Consider the following 22,661-nt stretch of genomic DNA (forward strand, 5'->3'; position numbering starts at 1 on the left):
AAGTCTAAGGCCTCTCTGTCTGTAGGTTTGAGAAAACAGAGAATCACTTCAGGTCAGTCTCCAGCACGCAGAAGCTGCTTGGAAAGGGGACAAATTGCTCAATAGTGGCCTGGGGGGAGCAGTGTCTATGGAAAAAGACAGATGTGACTGGACACATCTCTGCTCGGCTATTATGCCCTTCCAGTGCTAATGGAATGTGATTTTCTAAATTGTGACTGGCTGACTTTCTTCTCTTGTGGTTGAGTTTGTAATAACATAGACTATGACTCTAGTTTTGCCAAAGTGGAAAAAAAAATGCCATCCAATGGATTTTTATGGCGGTTCTTAAACATTAAAAAAAATATTATTAAAGATGCAGCTCAATAAGCCTTTAATGTCCTGCTTTGGGGCTGAAGAGCCAAGGCACAGACTTACAAGGCTGGGTGTGGGCAGCGGAGGGATACTACACCTGGGGGGTGCCAACACTGGTTAAGTCCCTCTGTGCAATTTTGCCTAAAAATGGAGCTACCTATGTAAATACAAATCCAGAGTATTTTGATCTTCTATGGCTTGGGGCAGAGATCAAAGCAAAGCGTCTCACTCCTCATTAAGTTCAAGAAGCCAGGGAGCCTGCTGTGTTCCAAGAAGTCCAAATACATCCTTCCCAGACTCCAGAGAATCACAGCTCACATCTTAGGTGGTAGAGAGGCCGGGCTAAGCGAAACCACCTCTTGCAAGCTGGCCTCTTCCCTGCTCTGTGGAGAAGAGTGGGCCAATTGGACATAGTGTCATGATCAAGAGATTTGGGGACATCTTTTCTAAAAGGGTCCCACAGATGTCCATGCAGCTGGCAGACTGGCGGAATTCTTGGGAAGAACCCAGAGTGGTGTTTGCTGAGTTAGGGGTGTGGATGCTGAGTATCTTGGGGTGGTTAGGACAGAAGGTTTCTCAGGGAGGTGATAACCTCAGGTGAGCAAAATGGATTGTGGGAAGCTGTCATATAGCCACTGTGAGGACCCCGGAAGGGAGGCTTGTGAACTGGGCTGCAAAGTGGGTTTGTCCTGGTTATGAATTGCAGCCCAAACTGACCTCCTTTCTGCTTTGCACCTGGGCTCTCCAGCCCCCATATAGTCATGGTCTCCTCTACCACCCAGCATGGCTCTGGTTATGTACACCTTCTCTTGCTCTCTGGTTGAATCTCCAACATAGTAGATGCTCAATAAATGCTTGTCAATGGGATGATGCTGAACTTTCATTGGATAGATTCTTAGTTGTCCCCAAACACAGCTCCTTTCACCTCTTCTGCCTCAGTGGTTATTTTCTTAGATTGAACCCAGTCTCTGGAGGCCCCTGCCATTGGTCAGAGGTGAGTGACATGCTTGCTTTGTGTCTCTGGCCTCCGGATGGCGTTACTGTAGTTCGAGCTTTATGACTTGTGAGGCTCTGACTCCAGGCCTTCGCTCCACACTGCAGTGCAGAGTAGGGCAAGCTCTCTGAGCAAAGCGGTGGTTGAAATCACCCTTGTTTCAAAGAACTGCATATAAATATATTCCAGGCATTTCAAAAATTTCCAGTCAAAACATTTTGGGAAGAGCAGCCAGATTTTGTAAAGAAAAAAAAAATGGGGGCAGTTTAATGGGCGAAGATGTTCTGAGTAATTCTATGCTTGAGTGACTAGCCAAGTTAAGAGGCGGTTCGACTAGCATTTTCAGGAATTGAGGTCTCCAAGCTGACTTCTCATCGGAGTGTCTTCAGCGGGTCATGTGGAGAGGCTCTGGTCATCTCACTCAGGGGTCAGACCTGCTCAGAAAACAGTTGTCCCTCCCCTGCCCTCCCACGATGCCACCACGCCTGCAGGTTTCTTCCTCAGGAAGGTGACAGGTGAATATGGTGGCAGAAAGATTTGCCTTAGGATTGGTGGTGGATGAAAATGATGGAGTATGCCTGGCTTTGTTCTTTCTTCCCCCGACACCTGCAGAGCAATGGCAGAGAATCAGAGTGGTGCTTGCCCACCTGGAAGTAGTGGGATGAAATGGGTGCCCCCGAGGAGGCCCGTGCATGCAGTTCTGGCGATGGTTTCGCCACCTCACCTGAGCACATTGGCTCCCGGCTTCCGACTTCCTGTTCTCTAGGGCAGGTGCACTGGGTAAAGCAGACCCCGTGGCTGAGATGGTGAAGATGCTGCTGCCAGCTTTCATATTTATGAAGCGTTCTATGACCCGAGGTAGGTCTCCTTTCATCTTTGTGCCTCAATTTCTCTATTTGTAAGACATAATATGGCAAATGTTATGATGCAGCTGGGAGAAGACCATGTTCCACAGAGGGGTTTGTCCTCACCGGACCCCACTTGCTTCCATCTCTGTAGGGGTCGCCTCTTACCTGGCTACTCCCCAAATCTATTTCACTCTCAGCTGGTTGTCAATTTCTCTCCCTCTTAGATGTAGGTCGATAACTTAAGGAATATTTTCTGTAAGGACTCCCTAAACATAAAAGAGGATTCTGGAAGGTCAGAAGCCTTTGAGCTGCAGATGAATCTCCAATGATAATACTTCAGCCGAGATATATATTTTTTTTTTTTCAAAAGGGAGTCTTTTCTAAAATGCCTTAAGTCCCATCATGGTGGTAGACAAGTTGTGTCATATAATTGAAGTCACGTGGTTTGCTTTTCCTGCTTAACATTATAGTGTAACTATTTTTTCTTGTCATTTAAACTATTTTTCGAAAATCTTTTTATAAAAGATTTTCAAACAATGCAGAAAAGTTGAAGGAATTTTATACGGAGCACTCGTATACCTACTACTTAGATTCTATATGCATTAATATTTTACTCTACTTGTTTTGATCATGTATTCTCCATCTAGCCCTTCCTTCTACATCCATCAATAATTTTGGGGTGCATTTCAGAGTAAGTTTCAGAAAGCCGTACACAAACCTAGCATACTTCAGCATGTGTGTTGTTAACTAGCCCTCACTCTTTGCTTACAGTTTTTTTGAACATACAATAAATGCACACATCTTAAGCACACTATTTTTAGATATTGATTTTTTCAATGGCATACCTATTTTAGTCTTTTATTTCCACACTTTCTTCCTTAGCAGTTAATTAATTTATTAAATAACAATGGCCAGGTGACTACTCTGTATTCCCCATTTGGAAGTCAGAGGCCTAGGCTCCTCTATTCTTTACTGAGGAGAAGTAATTTTTCCCCACCCTGATTCCCATCCAATTTGATTTCTCAACCTCCTGGCAGTGGATGTAGACCTCTCCTGAGTTTCCCTCCAACCCTTGGTCCAAGAGTGCCCAGAGCCACTTCTTGGGCTCCTCTGCTGCAGCCTGGCCTAGTTAAATAATTATAGACATCAGCTACCATGCTAGCAGTTGTGAGGTACTTTTCAGTTTCTGCAGTTTGCCTTCATGTTATTTGAGACCTCCCTGCAGCTCAGTGGGGTAACTATTATAACCATTACACCCATTTCTCAGAGGGGGATACTGAGGCTTAGAGAGGGGAGGTCCTGTGGCCTGGGTCTGGATCCAGGCCTGTGTGGCTTCATGCTCTGAGCTCTTCCCGTGGCTCCACAGAGCTTTCACCTGAGCTGAATTCCCAGGCTGTGAAATAGTGACTACGCATATCACTAAATGTGTCAGAGTAACTTGCTAGGAAGTTTTATTTGGGCACAATGTTAAACTGGCCAGGGGTTTGCAGATGATGTAATTTGCTGTTCACGTGACGGGGAGACGTGTGGTCTGGTAGAAAGAGCATGTTTTGGAGTCAGCCAACCTGGGCTTTTCGTATAAGAGCCGTGTGACCTCAGGCAAGTCACTTATCAAGAACCAATGTTTTTTTAATGTTTACTATTATATGTGCCTGGTGGGGGACACATATAATCTCATTTAACTTCCCCTCCCAACACCCTACCATTATCTTTGAACTGCTTTATAGATGAAGAAACTGGGGCACAGAGAGATGAAGTAACTTGCCCAAGGTCACACAGCTGAGGAACCCAGGCACTGGGGCCTGTTGTCCTAATTGCAGTGCCACATCACTGCCTCTGCACCCTGGGGATTACCAGCCCCTCCTCCCCCCACAGGTGCTATTGGGACCATGAGGACAGATGTGTAAAGTTTTCTCTCCAGAGGGAAGTAAGCTGTGGTCCCTGCATTCACGGTCCAAACACAGAGGCTACAACTGGATGCCGCTGGACCAATTTTGATCCACATAGTGTTTGCCAGAAAGTTTTGTTCTTTTGATTCGGATTGTCAACACTTAAAAATTAAGAGCATGGGACTGGCGGTCCAGTGGTTAAGACACTGCGCTTCCACTGCAGGGGGCACGGGTTCGATCCCTAGTCAGGGAGCTAAGATCCTGTGTGCTGTGCAGCGTGGCCAAAAAATAGAAAAAAAATTAAGAGCATGCACATAACAATATCTTTTTCTAGCTTACCTTAAAAAATCTGAACATCTGGCCAAAGTGAGTCCCTTTCTGGGCATGAAGCAATTGTCTGGCACTGAGGCAAAGCTGATGCCTGCTCCCCAGTTCTCCACAGTCCCCACCATTCCCTCTTGCCTGCCCCTTTCTGAAGTCAAGCATTAGTGGCCATTTCTCATCCTGCTTGCAATGTGGCTTTTTTGATACCAGACCCATTTCACTCATGGTCTCCCTGGCCCCTGTGGGCATGTGGGTTTGTAGACAGAGCAAAACCAAATCACTCAGTTGGGGACAAGTTCTTATTATTTTCCAGAAGGGAGCCACAACTCAGGTCATTTGCTATCTATGAGATTCAAAGGTCAGGGTGTGCTCGTGACAGTAAACTCAGGTACGTAGCCAGGGAATATTTGGAAGGTGTTTATTCCCAGAGTGTCACAAACCAGTGGTCTTACCGAGCATGGTGCTTTGGTGAGTGCTGTGGCTGTCTCTAGGGCTGTCAGCTTTTTCTTCCTTCCCTTTTCCTTGTCAACTTTTGTCTTACCATTTTCAGTACCTACCCTACCCTGGCCCAGATTTTCCTCATGGTTGCCCAGGGCAACCCTCATCATATGCCCAGTTCCCCAGGACTCAGATCTGAAAGTGAAACGATGTTCCCTGGGAGAGGTAACATTAACACAGCATTTCCCCAAGTGGAGCTAGCATTTAGGTGATGCACAAGCATTTTTTAAAATGTTAATTATTATGTATTTATTTTCATGAGTACTAGAAAAATACAATTAGCACATCAAATCTCTGATTTTTAAGACTACTATTGCTTAGGAGGAAGCTAAGTTTTAAAAAAGAGTTATTTTAAAGTTGATTTAAAGAGAAATAGTAGGTAAATACTGCCACAGGTGAAAAGTCACAGCAAAAATACACAGCGTCGACACATAAATGACTGACATTTGGGACCTCTGTCTTCCTCTACATCCTCTTTGGGCCAAGTCCGGGGGTAGGAGACAAGGTCCCCTTCTCTCATCCCTTAAGTCACCTCCATCCCTCTTCCCTCCCCTGAGTCTGGGGAACCTTGACCTGGATTTGGCGGGAAGCTTTGCTCTTCCTAATCACAGCTTCGCCTAAGTCTTTTGTGCTGTCTCTGCAAATAGGCCCTTTGTGGTCTTGAAGGGACTAGACTTTTGAAAGTCAAAACAGGAAAAGATTCTTTGTGCGGTGTCATCTTGGGGTAGAGAATGTAGAACACCCTGGTTGCTACATGAATGGGGGAATCATCATGGGGTGATAGAAAACAACAGGAACAAAACCAAACCAACCAAACAAAACCCTCATTCGTGAGTATTTTTGATGAAACATCCCACTCTACATGGATGTAGCAACGTGTTGTACGGACGGCAGTTGTTGGAAAGAACATAAGGACTGAATTAAATGAACTTGGCCAAATTACTCCATCTCTCTGATCCTCAGTTTCCTCATCTGTATAATGGGAATACAAATAATACTTAACTTGAAAGGATTACATGAGATAGTATATGCAGAGTGGTATGTATAAGTACTCAATAAATGATAGCCCACGTGGTGATGATGGTGATGATGATGATGGAAGGACTCTAAGGTAGGCTCTTTGTTCAGGTGTTGATGTTAGTTTAGGGAGAAAGATGAGTTGTATCTTGAGGTTTTGTATTGGATTTTTCGCCCATGGGAACATCTTGCCTGAGGGCACGATCTGTTGGCATATTAACGGCCATGCCCTCAGGCCACCATTTTCCTATGTCTTTGTTTGATCTGTGGGGACAGGGAACATTCTGTTCTGTTGGTCATAAGATAAGACTGTAGGAGTGGAGGGCAGCTCTGGGCACTTGGCTGCTTTCTAGATCGGGTAAAAGCCAGTGCGGACCGGCTCTAACCCATTGGGTTACATCCAGTAGAAGCCGCTCTCCCTCCTGGCACCCATGCATGGATACACAGTTAAGTCTAAGTCTCAGCAGGTCCAGTGGAGGGAAGGGGACACATGAGCACATGACCTTGAATGCAGATTGCTAGAATTCTCGCCAATAAAGCATTAGTATAAAGGACAGAAATGGCCAGAAGAAACTAGCTTGGCTTCGCCCAGAGAGAACTCCGCATTGAAAATAGATTACTCTGTTTGGTAGGTTTGATTTAGCTTGCAGTTATTTCTATTGACTTTTGTAATGACCACAAAATAACCACTGGTTTCTATAGTTGGTGCTCTCCTCAGTGGTTCCCAAAGGATCCACTATGCTGACCTCCTGACTTTAGCCAGTGAGACTGATTTCAGACTCCTGGCCTCCAGAACTATAAAGGAATGAATTTCTGGGTTTTTTTTTTAAGCCACTAAGTTTGCAGTAATTTGTTACAGTGGCCCCCCAGGAAACTAATATGCATGGTTTTCCTGCATTCAGTCAGCACATCTTTGATGCACATCTTCTCTGAGATGTCAGCCATCCTTTGTTTATACAGTGCTTCTGGCAGAGAAGCGTCAGTGGGAGATGCCCGCATCCCATGCAGCTATAGCTAAGTCAGTGACTGGTGAAGGAACGTGGCTCCCTGCTCCTCAGAGGCTCCCGCCAGTTTTGTCTGATAGCAGGGTTCTGTGTCTGAGCTCAGGGGTCTCCTCCACGGGAGGAGAAGGGCCAGGGTGTCCTGGGAACTACGGGATGGGGAGGCTATCATGCACCTGTAGCTTCTTCCCCACCACAAGAACCAGAGCCAGGGAGCTGTTGCTGGCATCTTGACCCATGTGACCTGAATTCGTTTCCTAGTACCATAAACACAGTGGCTTAAAACAGCACAGATTTATTCTCTTACAGTTCTGGAGTCCAGAAATCAAGGTTTTACAGTTCAAGGAGTCCAGTTTTGGAGGCCTTAGAGGAGAATTCCTTTCCTTGCCTTTTTTACCTTCCAGAGGCCACGTGCATCCCTTGGCTGGTGGCCCCTTGCTCCAAGTGCATCACTCCCACATCTGCTTCCGTCATCACATGGCCTTCTCCTCCGACTCTCACTGCCACCCGCGTCGCTCTTATAAGGATCTTTGTGATTCCATTGAGCCCACCTGGATAATGCAGAATAATCTCCCCATCTCGAGATCCTTAACTTCATCACAGCTGCAGAACCCCTTTGGCCGTGTAAGGTCACACTCACAAATTCTAGGCATTAGGACAGGGACCTCTTTTGGGAGGCATTATTCACCTACCACGTGCCCCCTCAGGGCAGGGGGTTGCCGTTGCCCTTTGGGTTGCCCTTTCGTAGAACCCTGGCCCACAGCTCTCTCTCTCTGGAAGGTGGTAGATAGTAATCAGGGCTGGTGGCCAGCCTTTCTCTGTGCCCATGTGAATACCACTCAGTTTGAGGGCCACATGTACCTGGGTAATGAGGTCTTTAAAGGCCTTTTGAGAAAAGAACACAGAAGTGTAATCATGAGATTTTGTCTCCATGGTGCTATAGCTGCTTTTTCCCCTGAGCGCATCCTTACTTCTCTGAAGCCAAGTCGAACTTTAGTCCAAAGGCCGAGGTAAGTTCATATTGACCAGGACTCCACTGTGTGCTCTCCTGTCTGCCACCACAAGAACATTATATGCAGCAACTGGAGTTGGGGTTCCTCTCAAAAAAGATCTTGGGCTGCGGCAATTGCATCAGATTTAAAGGTCCATGGGGTCAGCGGAGGTAGGAGGGGTCTGCAAACACAGCTTTGAGAACAAGTGGAGTTTGCGGTGAGTAGGGAGAATGAACAGAGGGGCAGCATGGTGAACACTTCATCTTTTGAAAGAGAAGCTGCGTTTGGAAGACGCCCGAGGGGTAGATGGTGGGGACCAAGCTACTCGAAACTTCTGTGACAGCATGTGTCTTGTGCAGGATAAGCTTGGTAGGGAATACCCAGGCAGCCTTTGCTTATGAATTAGCTAGAAGTTTGGTTTAAATGACAGAAATATAACTTAAACTGTTTTAAGCAAAAAAGGAAAAATTTTGGCTCAGATATCTTAAAGAGTTCATAGATAGAGCCTGTCATCAGGTATAGCTGGATCTGGAGGTCCAGATGTGCCATCTCTCCCTATCTCTCAGTCCTGCTGTGTTCCCATTAGCACCACGGTAACTCTGGACTTGCATCCTATCAGCTAAGCAGCCTCAGTGGAAAGGGACAGTGTCTTTCCCAATAATTTCAACTGGAGTTGTTGGACTGATTCCCATTGGCTTGGTTTGGGCCATGTGACCATCCTCAAACCAATTATCATGTGGCCAGGAGGGTGTGGTGCTCTGATCGGTTGGGTCTGGGTCTCCTGTCCTCCCCTAAAGCAGGGAGTCAGACTTAACTGAACCACAGGCCTGAAAGTAGAGGAAGGTTGGCTTCCCAGGGAAAATTGGGTGTTGTTAACAAAAGTAGATGCCAATGAGGCAGAAATAGCAGAATGTCCATGGCAACTTACAACATTGAAAGGGTTTATTAAAAGGCAACAATTAGCTGTTAGATTACTTCCTAGTAGAAGGGGAGGAGGATGCGTATCGCTTTTACAAATCTTGCTGAGAACATTTGTACCATAATCCTTAGCCCTGCTCCTCAGTCAGGGTGACATTCCCCATTAGACTTCAAGACAACTGGGATTTATTTCACGAACCCTACGAAAGTAGAGAACAAAACACTACTTTTGTTTAAAAGAAAAAAGCATTTATTTGGAGATTCTTGAAATTCAGAGCATTATCTTTCCCAAGTGGAAGTGAGTTTTAGGGGACAAAATGAACAAAGGATGCTTATTCACATGTATACATTGTACCCTGAAATACCATTCATTAAACATCTCTCCAGTGAGAGACTCTGGGATGGTCCTGGTGCTCTTGGACACTCAGGCTCTCCTGGTGCTTCTAATAAGGGGAGGCTTGTTCTGGCCATGGTCCAATGATGCTTGCTGCATTCTATCTCCCAAATTCCCCTTCAATTTCCTGTGGAATTCTTCCCCTTTTTTTCTTTCCCTTTTATCTTTTTTTTTTTTTTTTTTTGAAATTGTTAAAATTCCTTTCCAGCCTGAATCTGCTTCCTGGCTATTTATAAGAGCTGTGTGCCACCCAGAGGTGGCCAGTTTCTCAAACAGAGACATGTACATTTTATCTTTTGTGTCCCCCCTTAATTTGAATGTGGAGTGAAATGTGACCAGGGTTTGGTCAGGTACCACCATGTCTAGAGGATGGTGGTAGTAGTGAGGATACTTTGCTTTGCAAGTAACAAAAAAGCCAACTCAAACTGGCTTAAAAGCTTTGGGAATTCATTGGCTCAGATAAGTGTCTAGGGATAGCAAGGCTTCAGGCACAGTTTGATCAGGCTTCAGCACTACTTCTGCCCATGAGGGCAGGCATTTTCACCTGCTTTATTCACTGATGTAACCAAGGCACTTAGAACAGTATCTAGAATAATAAATATTTTTATCTCAGTTCTGCATTTCTCTGTGGTTTGGTTTGGCCTCAGTCAGTATATAGATCAGTGGGTGAAGAGTCAAAGTCTTCTCTATCTCTGCTGCTTTCTTTCTCTCTCGCTCTCCTTTTTTCTTTCCCTTTCCTTCTTTCTCTCTCCTCCCCTCTTTCCCAATAGTGTTCCCACTTGCATTATTATGTTACTAAATCCTCACAACTGCCCGAGAGCTCTAGCATTTGAAAGAGAAGGAAACCGAAGCCAGAACTCTGAAAGAATATACCTTTGGACAGTCCTTTCCCCCTCCTCTGAAAGACTGATGGCAGATATCTCTCCTCTGATTTCTCAGCCCAGACCTTCCCTTTACATTCCAAATGTGCAGCTGCCTCTCGGCCAGCTGAAGAAGGAGCTGAAATTTATTCTCTCGTCCTGCTGGTTTATATATTCTCAAATTGGCAGCAAAACCTTTTCTAATCATAACTGCTGTCAGTGTGTAAAATGGGAACACGTGGCAGTTCCACCAGTCTATGGGGAGAGCAGAAAGCCCTGCACCATCGTGGGGAGAAGCATTTCCATCATCCCCTGGCTCCGCCTCAGGCCAGGTCTCTGGAACGCTGATGGGACTCTGCTGAGTCCAGCTGTTCTGAATTTAAACGCTTTTATGCCTACGGAGCATCCCATAGCTCACATTGTCTTTTCTCAAGTGACTAAATGCACTTTGATTATGAGTTAGCTGGATTTCCAATCATCTAACTCAAACATTTAGTTTTTTTCCTCCTCTTAATTAAAAATATCTCATGTCCTTGGGCTGAACCTCAAGAAGGAGGAACAAGAGTGTCTCTGCTTCTCCTGACATTTCTTATGGAGTGTATCTCAAGGAAACACCCCTGGGGGCTGTTGGGCCCTCATACCCTTCTGGAAGACTGACTCTGATGAACCAAATTTGAGGCGAGAAGGAGGCATGAACAGTAACGCAATGAAAATTACGTGGTTTGAGCTTAAATCAAGACCTCCAAATCAAAGGCAGCGTGTGACAGACCCCATGTAGTTGCCAGAATTTTAGAAACCGGCCTCTCTTGCCAGGCTGAGAATCCACAGAGGCTGGCCAGAGATAACAGGGAGGAGAAGCCAGAAGCCTCTCCAGTTGTGGTGTGGAATTTGCAGGAGTAGCCTGGGCCAGCGTCCACAGAATTGCGTGCGTGCTCCACAGGGTCATGTTAGCACACCATGTTTGCTAACTCTCTGTGAACCCAAACAAAGAGGAGACACCCTTGGCAACCTGAGTTGTGCCTTCCTCTCGACTCCCCAGATCGGGCGTTATCCTTACAGGTAAGCTGGGGAGCTGTGTGAGGGAGGGTAGAGGAGGTCGGTGAGCGTGCACCTGGTTGAACCTTGATAAGCCGGTGGGGGCCCATCTGCGTGGAGGTCCCTGGGTGGTTGAGGGCTTCCCTTATCTAGCATTTTAATTTTTTTAAGATCAGTTTATCGTGACTTGAGCTGTTGATTACCTTTTTTTTTGGCCGTGCCACGCAGCTTGTGGGATCTAGGGATTGAACCCACGCCCTTGGCAGTGAGAGTGCAGAGTCCTAACCACTGGACCGCCAGGGAATTCCCTCTAGCATTTTTATTAATGATATGTAAAAGATATGTAACCTAGGCTTATTACATTTACAGATGAAACACAACCAGGATAGAAAGGCAATTCTGTAGGTGGCAGAAAGAAAGCTCCAAAAGATCTTAGGTTCCAACCAAGCATGAAATGTAACAGAGATCAATGTTAAATCTCACTTTACACCCATGAAGTCAATTCCATCACCTTCACGTCACTGAGGAAGGCTTGCCTTTAACTCCCTTCCTGAGTTTCCAACTCTGAAGGGCTTTCTGTTTGCCCATATAGGTTCCTCAGGTCCACAGACCTCCCCACTGGATATCTTTCCTTGCTGAAGTGGTTTCTGAAGCCATATGGGAATGTTGCATCTGACCCCATGCCGTGTCCTCTTATGCCAATACCTTCCAGCTCTAAGGAACCCGCTTGGGGGACAGAGTGGGAACTGGGTTCCCGGAGCCACAAGTAAGATATGAAAATCCATAGACTGGGAGTCAGGCAAAGGCTTCGCCAGGGCTGTGGAGTGGGCTCTGCCCCTGAGCAAGAGGTGGCCACCACGTGCTGAAAGCTGCCAGCTGTGGAATGGGCCTTCCAGGCCGCCATAGACTCTGGTCTTCATGACTTCCAGTGCCCAGACTACCCACTGCCCAGTCTTGCAATTCTGGGGTCTTCAGGGCTCTGGTCTCTGCCAGTTCTGCTTCGTTTGTTTCTTTAAAGATCTGTATCCCACACAGCTAAAGACGTTTTTAAGGATATATATATATATATATATATATATATGTAGTTTAAATGCTCTCTGATATACTTTTTTCATTTTTTTTCTCTCCCAATTCAAATCCATATATATACAACCTTCTGCGAATATTGGATATGGAACCAATTACTCTAGGTTGCAGTAATTACTTTTATATAACTAGAGTTGGGAACTTGTGAATCAATTCCATGCCCGTTAGCAATATAGGCTTCAGCCAAGCTATTTTTTTTCCTTTCTTTTTTAAATAGGACTAGACAGTGTTGAATCCTTGAAAAAAAACATAACACTTTTTTTTTTTAAAGCTGACAGCACATTCCATCTACTCGGCAATGTAGAACTAATGAAGATGTAAGTATATGGAAACGTATAATTGAATCCAGCACGTAGCAAGCATCGTTGAACGGAACGCACAGCCAGCTGAGAGCACGTGTGCAAGGGGTCTGATCCTGTCCGGGTGGCCAGCACTCGGAAATGTTTCTGGATTACGTCTCAGGCAACGATCACCATTCACGTAGCCAAGGCAGAATAAAAATGGCTTCGAGCTAAGTCAGGGAACACCCGACTCGACTTTGATAAGGGTGCCCTTTGGTTGATTATTTGAAGGGTAAGGATCTAGGAAAGATAATTCTGAGAAATAGAGGTGTTTGGACTAGACCACTTCTCGGAGCGTTCATTCCGTTTCCCTTGACAGTGTTTGTCAGCTTCCTGCGTGGTGGCCTAGGTGTGTCTCTCCCTACAGCGCAGAGTTGGGGCAGCCCCTCAGGGATCTGCCTTCTGGTCCCAGCCCTCGGGTTTCCAGCACTCAGGGCAAACCCGATCAGTCCTGCTGACTAGTTCCTGTATCTCAGGACCCCTTTGATGTGTGGATCCGTGTGGGAGGGAGACTAGAGTGCAAATATGTGTTTTCCTTTCAAAATTCCTCATTGATGATTCACTGCTGGATGTCCCCAATGCCCCCAGCTGCTCCGTCCCCTGCAGTGGCTCCCTTCGGATGAGTATCCTGATGGCCTGTCCTTGGCTCTGCATTGCTTCCTGGCTGGGGAGGGAGAGAGCTGCGCAGGCCCTAGAAACTGTGCTCTGAATCCACACCTGCCGAAGGTAAACAGGTTGACTCTGAATGCCTCTGCCCGCTTGCCCCAGGACCCAACACTCCCCATTGTCTCCTGATCAGCCAAACATTTACTTAGTTCTTTGGGTCCTCCTCTGGGCCCCTGCCTGATGGAGATCCCTGGGGCTGTGCTTGCGTGGAGATGGCGGTTGATCTACACCGCGATCCCCACCACCCAGCTGCCCCCACTATTCTTCTGGGTCCCTTGGGGTGAGGGTGGGCTCAGCGGCACTGTGGCCTGGCATTCTCTTCCAGTCAGTGGAAGGTGGCATGGCCTTCCCTGCAGAACCCGGCCAGATGTGCTGCCAGGCCCTGACCCCGAGGCCTGGGAGACCAGCGTTGAGAGCCACAGGGAAGCCCCTCGGCGCCTGCTGAGCAGGAGGCCTCCGTCCGGACGTCCAGCCCTTTCAGCTGTTGAGCTCTTGTTGGAAGACGCATTCCAGGGACATTCTTTCTGTCTGGAGCAGGGACTTGGCCTGAACGACGAACCAGAAACTGGAACAAACTGCACCAGTTTGCTCAACCTCGAACCAAATCCAAATATTTTTTATATCACTGAGAACCAAACGAGTTCTGGGGTTTGGTCTGGTTTGTTTTCCCACCAGAGAACATTTAGTGAACAAGGCTGAACCGGAACAGGACTCGTTTGTCTTCTCCAGTGACTGAGAGGCAATGGGAAGGAAACCTCGTGTGAATTTTGGAGCCAGTCAGCTCATGGGCAGGAAAACACTAGAAGGCATGGTTCGGTCTGCAGAGATGGCACTAGAGCGACTCCAGGATGGAGAAGTGACAGTGGCAGGTCTCTGTCCAGCAGACAGGGCAGAGTTGCAAATCCACGTCTCTGGGGAGGGTGCTGTGTGGTATGGTGGCCCAGAAAATGCTTACCAGCCAGCCGTGATGAATACAAGATGCCAAAGCTGGGTACAGCCACCTATAGAAGGTAGGGACTTTGATAGAATGATGCATCAATTGATTTTTCCGAATTTTTTTCCTGGTCTATTCTGGTCCAGTCAGTAGGCATTTAATTACTACCTGGTGCCATGCTGGGGCAGGTCCAAAAGAAGTAACAAAGGCATGACCCCTGCTCTCTCGGAGCCCCTGGTGTGCTTTGGGGGTGTGTGTAACACTACACTGTACCATAAAGAAGATGTAATGGTTTAAATAATGTACCCCCAAATTCATGTTCACCTGGAAATCCAGACTGTGACTTTATCTGGAAATAGGGTCTTTGCAGATGTACCTAGTTAAGGATCTCGAAATGGAATCATCCTGGATTTAGGATGGGTCCTAAATCCAATGACTGGTGTCCTTATAATAAGAGGGGAGGACACAGAGACACACAGGGAGAAGGGGGCCACATGAAGACAGAGGCAGAGATGGGAGTGAAGCAGCCACAAGCCAAGGAATGCCTGGGCCACCAGAAGCTAGAAGAGGCAAGGAAGGAATCTCCCATGGTGTCTTTGGAGGGAGCACAGCCTTGCTGATGCCTTAATTTCAGACTCCAACCTCCTGAACCGTGTGGGAGAATAAATACCAACTTGTGATGATTTGTGATGGCAGCCACAGAAAGCTAATACAGAAGTCCCTGGGACCCCAAGGGCCCGCCACACCCATACCTCCTTTCTGAAGAACAGTGGCATCTTCTGTATGATTAACCACATTTGTGTCACGTGACCTTGCTACCCTGAGCACACGTGATGCGACCAAGGATTAGCTGGTCATGTGAGGATGTCCATCCATGAGGTGCCTGGCCTCTTACCAAGCTGTCCTTTGAAAAAGGGACACTGAGTTGGATGTTGGTGGGAAATGAGATATGGAGCCATGCGGCAGAAATCATGAGACAAGCAGAGCAGGAGAGACAGAGGGAGAGAGAGAGAGAGAGAGAATGTGTTGAGCAGGGCAGCGTCACCAGAATCAGCATCCACATTGCTCCCGCTGAGAGGATGTGTCTCTGTTTCATTCTCCAAGAAGCCTGAGTCCGGCTACTATTATGATCGCGTTTGTTTCCTGGGCTCCTTCACTTCCTCTGGATTCTTACAATTCATCTCTCAAGTCCCAAGAGAACGAGAACCCAGACACCTTTCTGCTCCCTGCAATCTGAAAACAGCCCAAGCAACACACAGCACAAGTGAGACCACTGTAGAAAAACAGGAGCTTACATATGGTTGTGTTTAATCCGAGGGCCACCCAGATAAACTACTTCCTGGCTGTGTTACCCTGTGCAGGTTGCTTAACCTCTCTGAATCCCGATGTCCTCATCTATCAAATGAGGTTAATGCCGTCCTTCAGAGGGTTTTGTGAGGGCTAAATAAGCTATAGAGAGTGAAACATCCACTACCACGCCTGGCACAAAACAGACCCTTGACCATTTCCTTCCCTTCGAGTGACAGCAATTCAGAGGCTGGACTGGGGTCTGGGTCTACAGTGCTGGAAACTTCTAGTGTGAACCAGTCTGGCAAATGGGGTTTTGAAAACACTTTGGTTGGATTCAGTTCAGGGTTCACTAACAAAATTTAAATTTAGTTTGGTTGGAAATTTAGCAAGTAAGTATGGTTTGGGGTCTCCCTGCCTTTGTTTGTTTTTATCTTGATTCAGTTGATGTGCCTGAAAGAACCCATCCATAGAGCCTTAACTCAGTCAGCAGAGATCTTGCAGAAATAGATTTTTGGAACCCACTAGCCTGCCCAAACATCCCCTAGCCTATCAAACATATTTTAGAAGTCTGATAACACTTACTACGTCTTTGGACCTTAACAGTGTTATGTAGGCGGATCAATGCTGACCTCACCCACGTTTCCCAATGCCCTGCACTGCCCTGCCCTGCTCCTCCAGCTCTGAGTCTCCTCCTCCTCCCTCAGTTCTTAAGAGAATGAAGAACATAAAATTTTTTTAATGTTGGCATGTGAAATCATTTTCATCACGGGCACAGTGATTCTAGAAAAACAAAGGAGAGTTTAGGCAAAACAGATAATATTATCTGATGCAGCCTGTTTTGCCTTCAGGAGGTCGAAATGTGCTTCAAGTTCTACACCGTATTTTTCGTCCTTTCTCTCCTCAAGGCCCCATCTCCTCTTCCTGACGGTTGCGCTCAGCAGTCCCGTTCTTTAGCTGAGCAGTTCTGATAGGTGAGTCCGCCCAATGCACACTTCCTGATGCATTTACCTAGCGCTGCGCTCCTGACCAAGTGGACAGGTTGTGAGTGGCAGGAGAGAAGAGTCTGGTGTGAATGGCCGAGAATACCAGCTTTAGCTAAGGGCAGGTGAGGGGCAGTGGGACAAGAAATGGGGATGTACACAGAGACTGCAAGGGCTTCTACAGTGTTTTCTTTCTTTAAAAAAATAAAGAGCTGTGCAAATATAGCACAATGTTTAGACGATAAGCTTGGTTAAAAGTTAAAAGCTATGTGTATTCTCGAGACTTGCTTATATGTTTGGAATACCTTATAATACAGCTTTTTTTCTTTTCCAATATAGTTTATGACAAGATATTGAATATTGAATATAGTTCCCTGTGCTATACAGTAGGTCCTTGTTGATTATCTGTTTTATATATAGTAGTGTGTATATGTTAATCCCAAACTCCTAATTTTTCCCTCCCCTGCCTTTCCCCTTTGGTAACCATAAATTTGTTTCTATGTCTGTGAGTCTGTTTCTGTTTTGCAAATAAGTTCACTTGTATCATCTTTTAAGATTCCACATGTAAGTGATATCATGTGATATTTGTCTTTCTCTGTCTGACTTACTTCACTTAATATGATAATCTCTAGGTCCATCCATTTTGCTGCAAATGGCATTATTTCATTTTTTATGGCTGAGTAATATTCCATTATATATATATACCACATCTTTATCCATTCATCTGTCGATGGACATGTAGTTTGCTTCCATGTCTTGGCTATTGTAAATAGTGCTGCTATGAACATTGGGGTGCATGTATCTTTTCAAATTAGAGTTTTCTCCAGATATATGCCCAGGAGTGGTATTGCTGGATCATATGGTAACTCTATATTTAGTTTTTGAAGGAACCCCCATATTGTTCTTTATAGCGGCTGCACCAATTTACATTCCCAACAGTGTAGAAGGGTTCCTTTTTCTCCACACCCTCTCCAGCATTTATTACTTGTAAACTTTTTGATGATGGCCATTCTGACCGGTGTGAGGTGGTACCTCACTGTGGTTTTGATTTGCATTTCCCTAGTAATTAGTGATGATGAGCATCTTTTCATGTGCCTGTTGGCCGTTATAGCTTTGTTTTAAAAAATACTGGCAAAGAGAGGTGTTGGATTTAAAAGCATTTTCTGTGTTAGGTAAGTTTTTAATAGCAGTCTATACAGGATTTGCTCTATGTGGACGGGAACTTGGGTATTGAAATACGCCTCGCCTTTGAATGACTTCCTGAACACATCATTGAGATCAAGGTTGAAATAGCCTTTTCCTCCAAACACAGCCACATGTCTGAGCCGCAGACACAATGTAGACCCTTGAAGGGTATGAACGTTTCTTCAAATGAGACCTTCTTTATGGTGGTATTTTTATACTTTCCATCCAGAGCCAGTTTATTTCTCAAGATTGTTGCCTGCTGGATACAAAGAGAAGTATTTGTGCAGTCATTGCCCATGGCCAGGGCACTCGTGCCTGGGGGTGGGTAGCCCATGTGGAGACGGTTTGTGGGGTTCCAGATCAACTATATGTCGAGAGGGGGCCACTGCACGCTCAACCCCTGTACGTCAGGCTTGTGTAAGTGTTGTCAGATCTCGGTCCATCGTTCATGGATGGTGCTCCTGGTGAAGACCCATGTAGACCCGGGGGTGGCGCAGGGCAACAAGTTCATGCCAAGCACCAAGGCAAGCTTTAATTTGCTTCAGAGATGGTTGAGGACTAGGGCAGCACTATTTATGGAGCCTTGAACCGCTTCATTATGACCTAGTGCTGTTCAGATGGTTTTTTTGTTTCTCTGTTGAGGTATATAATTACCCTTCCCTTGGCTATGAACTTTCAGACTGTGGAGAGGCCACACACACAAGGACCTCCTACAACTACCGGTAACCTGCTTGACTTTCTAGGAGGAGCTTCCTGGTGATCTCAGCCAGTCCTTTGGGCAACAGCAAAGGGCCCTGGTGGGCTGAGTAGGTACAATGGAGATTTGGAAGTCAGAGGTGGGCTGCCATGTCTTGGGCTTGTCTCATCACTTGGATGAACTGCCTTTTTCTCATCTTTCTCCTGGCAATGATGATATCCAAAACAAAATGTTGCTGAATAAAGGAAAGAGCCACTGGCGGCTAATTTGAGCAACAAAATAAAGTAAGTATTGTATTATAATCCAAAGTATAAAATAAATATCCATGAGTTGGTACTGACATAAACAAATGATTGATAAATTAATAAATAAGGGAGAAGAGACAAATCTTCCTTGCAGATGAGTTCCAGATGATTTATGCAGATACTTCATCCTAAAGGAGGGAAGCGTATGGGCTGCACACAGCAACTTCCTTCCAAGTAAGAGGGACTTTACAATGGAGAGACCTGACAAACATACCTCTGCTAGGCGATCAAGGTCAACACCAGCAATCATAAATCATGTTGATAGCATGTACCCTTGATATGCTGTGATGAAAATAGCACTTTACCTCTGTGATCTTCCTTCCCCCAAACCATAACCTCAGTCTAACCATGAGAAAACCACTGGTGTTTTTCCCATGGTTAGATTTCCCACAAATCCCAATAATAGGGCATCCTACACTGTACCTTACCAGTGCTCCTCCAAACTGTCAAGGTCATCAAAAACAAGGAAAGTCTGAGAAACTGTCACAGCCCAGAGGAACCTAAAGCGCTGTGAACAGCTAAATGTAATGTGGCATCCTAGATGGGATCCTGGAACAGAAAAAAAAAACAATGTAAAACCACGGAACTCTGAATAAATGATGAAATTCAATAATAAGATGTGAATATTAGTTCATTAATGACGACAAATGTATCATACTAATGTAAGATGCCAATAACAGGGGAACTGTGAGTGTGGAGTGGAGGATTAAATGAGAACTCTGTAGAATCTTTGCAGTTTTTCGTGTAAATCTAAAACTGTTCTAAAAAATAAAGCCTACTAATTTAAAATTTTAAAGAAAACAGAAAAAGTATGCAGAGATGATGATAGCAAACATATGTGTTCCACGCGTGCATATACAGTTAAAATTTTGTCATATTTATTTCAAGCTTATTAAATAAATAAATTATTCAAGATGAAAAAGTGTTGCTGGGTGGATCAACTAAAAATATGGATGTGTATATAAAATAGATAATAAGGATTTACTGTATGGCACAGGGAACTATATTCAATATCTTATAGTAACCTATAATGGAAAAGAATCTGAAAAAAATGTATAATTGAATCACTTTGCTGTATACTTGAAAGTGACACAGTATTGTAAATCAACCACACTTCAATTAAAAAAAAGATTTAAAAAATTCTCTTAAACCACCTCCCACCACCTCCCAAAAAATATGGATGTGAAAGGACTACAGCATCTATGTTGGATCGAAGATAGTCACAAGTTCTTTGTCTACACTGAGAAGTGGGCTGTATTTCTCCACCCTCAGAAATGATGCTGTGCCAGTGCAAGGTCTAGCTTTGACAAGACTGGCTTCTTCTGCTCTCTCCCTTCTGGAATCCAGCTACCATGCTGTGGGGCAGCCCAAGCAGCCACGTGGAGAAGCCCATGATTCTTCACTTGTAGATAGCCCAGGTGAACTCCCAGCCACGTGAGTGAACCATCTGGAAAATGCATCTTCCAGCTCCTGCCAAACTGACCCTGCTGATGCCACTTGGAGTAGTTATGAATTGTCCCCACCAGGCTCCACCCAACTGCAAAATCATGAGCAAATAAATAAATGATCGTTGTTGTTCTAGACCACTAAGTTTGGGGATGATTTATTAACATAGCAAAAGATAACAAAAACAGCATTGTGCAAAAAGAAAGATTTGACTCCATGTCCTATCATTATTTGCTTTTTATTCTTCCACAGGTTGAGATGTTTCCCAAAATGCTTCACACATTTTCTGGGATGACCCCTTTTAAACTGTTCTGTAGACGCTTATTGAGACAGGAGATAGATGGGCTCCAGGTTAGGCATTTACAACTGGCCTCCTATTTACATTTATTGGGGCGAGAAAAAGATGGGCTTCAGCCTGGACACTTGTAACTAGCCTCCTGTTTGCATTTCCTGAGACAGGAGCTAGGTGGGCTCCAGTTTAGGCATTTACAATCAGCCACCTCTTTGCTCTCCGAAATGGAAGTAACAACAGAAACAGTGTAAATAGCCAGGCTTTGTCTCCTGTGGACACCTTAAGATAACAGTCATGGCAGGAACAGAGAGGGGCTAAACCCTGTTTGAGGAAAGGATCAAGAGGTCACATATTTCCCATCCTTGGGGCAAGGAAGACACTGCACATGCACAGAAAGGCTCCTTGGGGGTCAGAAAGGAGTGGGCACCACCCTCACATAATATGTGATGCTAAGGCTGCCCCATAGGCCTCTGGGCTGGAATCCATCTTGGAAAAAAGTTGCGCACGCATGTTGGGGAGGGCCCTAGGGCAGGTCAGGTGTGGAAAAAGAACCAGATAATTGGCCAAAGGTAAACAAAGACCCGGAAGAACTGACCTACATAAATGATTTAACTGCCTCTTTACTGTGCCCCTCCTCGTTAGGGAGGATGCCCACACCCTTTCTCTCCAGGTGTGCATCTCTGCCTTGCTTCTGTCTTCACTAAACAAACTGTTTCTCTGTGTGCTCTCCCACTTGTTCTTGTGCTATGTCTCTAATAATAAACTTTGTATCTGTTTTTACAGTTTTTCCCTCCGTGAGAAATGCATTTTTCAGTGGGAGCAAGAGCCAGGGAAAAATAGCTTCTAGCCTCTGGCCCTTGCTGGTCTGGTGGCTAAGATTCCTGGTTTTCATCCAGGCTACCCAGGTTCAATTCCTGGGCAGGGAATTAACATCTAGCTTCACACCACCGCTCACTGCTGCCTCTCCAAGATCATTATGTCCTAGCTCTTTGCCGTGGGGACGGGTTCTAGCCACGGGTTCCTTTTCAGGGAAGGGTTTCCTGAAGAGTGCCCTGCAAAACAGAAGATCCACACAATTCTCTAGAGCTGCACTGTCCAATAAGGTAGCTATATATGGCTACCAAGCACTTGAAATGTGGCTAGATTTGAATTGAGATGTGCTGGAAGCATACAAAACTCACCAGATTTTAAAGCCTTAGTATTAGTCTTCACAAAAGAATGGAAAATATCTCATTAATGATTTTATATTATGTGTTGAATTGATAATATTTGGATATATTATATTAAATAAGCTATATTATCAAAATTATTTTCACCACTTTCTTTTTATTTATTTTAATGTGGCTACTAAAAGTTTTTAAATTACACTGGTGGCTCACATTAGATTTCTATTGGACAGCGCTGCTTTAGAGAAAAAGGATCTGGGTCAAAGGTGTGGTTTGGGAAATGCTACTTAGTTACACCTTCCTGGAGAATTATAGGGCATGCACATTCAAGGCTTTAAGTCCTGCAGTGAAGTGTTTAACCCTGGGGTATGATCAGGATATCAAAAGAAATAGACCTATTTAATTGGCTCTTCTCATGACTAGCTTCTCTTTGTCGTTCAGTTCCCAATCCAAATGTCTCCATTCCCGACGAGGCCTTCCCTGACCACTCTATCTAGAGTCACCCCCTCCTACCTGCTGGTTTTCATCACCTCATTTTGCTTTATTTTCCTTCATCTTCTTTATCCTTGGCTGAAATTTATCTCGTGCATCCATCAGGGTCCTGATAGGAAACAGGGAGCAGTCAAAGCGGGTCATTTGAGGAGTTTAATAAGGGGCTATTTATAAAGGTGGGGGCAGAATTTTGAGAAACACGGGATGCTGTAGGGTCCTGATGCTGGTCTCAGCTGGCAGCTGATGCCAAGTGTATGAGGCAGTCATCAGTACCCAGGGAGGGAGGCTGGATGGAGAGGACTGCCTGGCAGGCGGGAGCTGGGTCCTTCGGTCGGGGGACACACTTTATTTAATCTTCCATTGATTGACTTGTTCCCATGCCTCGGCTGTTGTAAACAATGCTGCAATGAACGTAGGGGATGCAGATATCTTTTTGAGTTAGTGTTTTCATTTCCTTTGAATAAATACCCAGAAGTGGAATTGCTGGATCAGATAGTAGTTCCATTTTTTTTTTTTTAATTTTTATTTATTTATTTATTTATTTATGGCTGTGTTGGGTCTTCGTTTCTGTGTGAGGGCTTTCTCTAGTTGTGGCAAGTGGGGGCCACTCTTCATCGCGGTGCGCGGGCCTCTCATTATCGCGGCCTCTCTTGTTGCGGA

Source organism: Eubalaena glacialis, chromosome 4 (genome assembly GCF_028564815.1).
Source record: "Eubalaena glacialis isolate mEubGla1 chromosome 4, mEubGla1.1.hap2.+ XY, whole genome shotgun sequence".
Taxonomy (NCBI): domain Eukaryota; kingdom Metazoa; phylum Chordata; class Mammalia; order Artiodactyla; family Balaenidae; genus Eubalaena; species Eubalaena glacialis.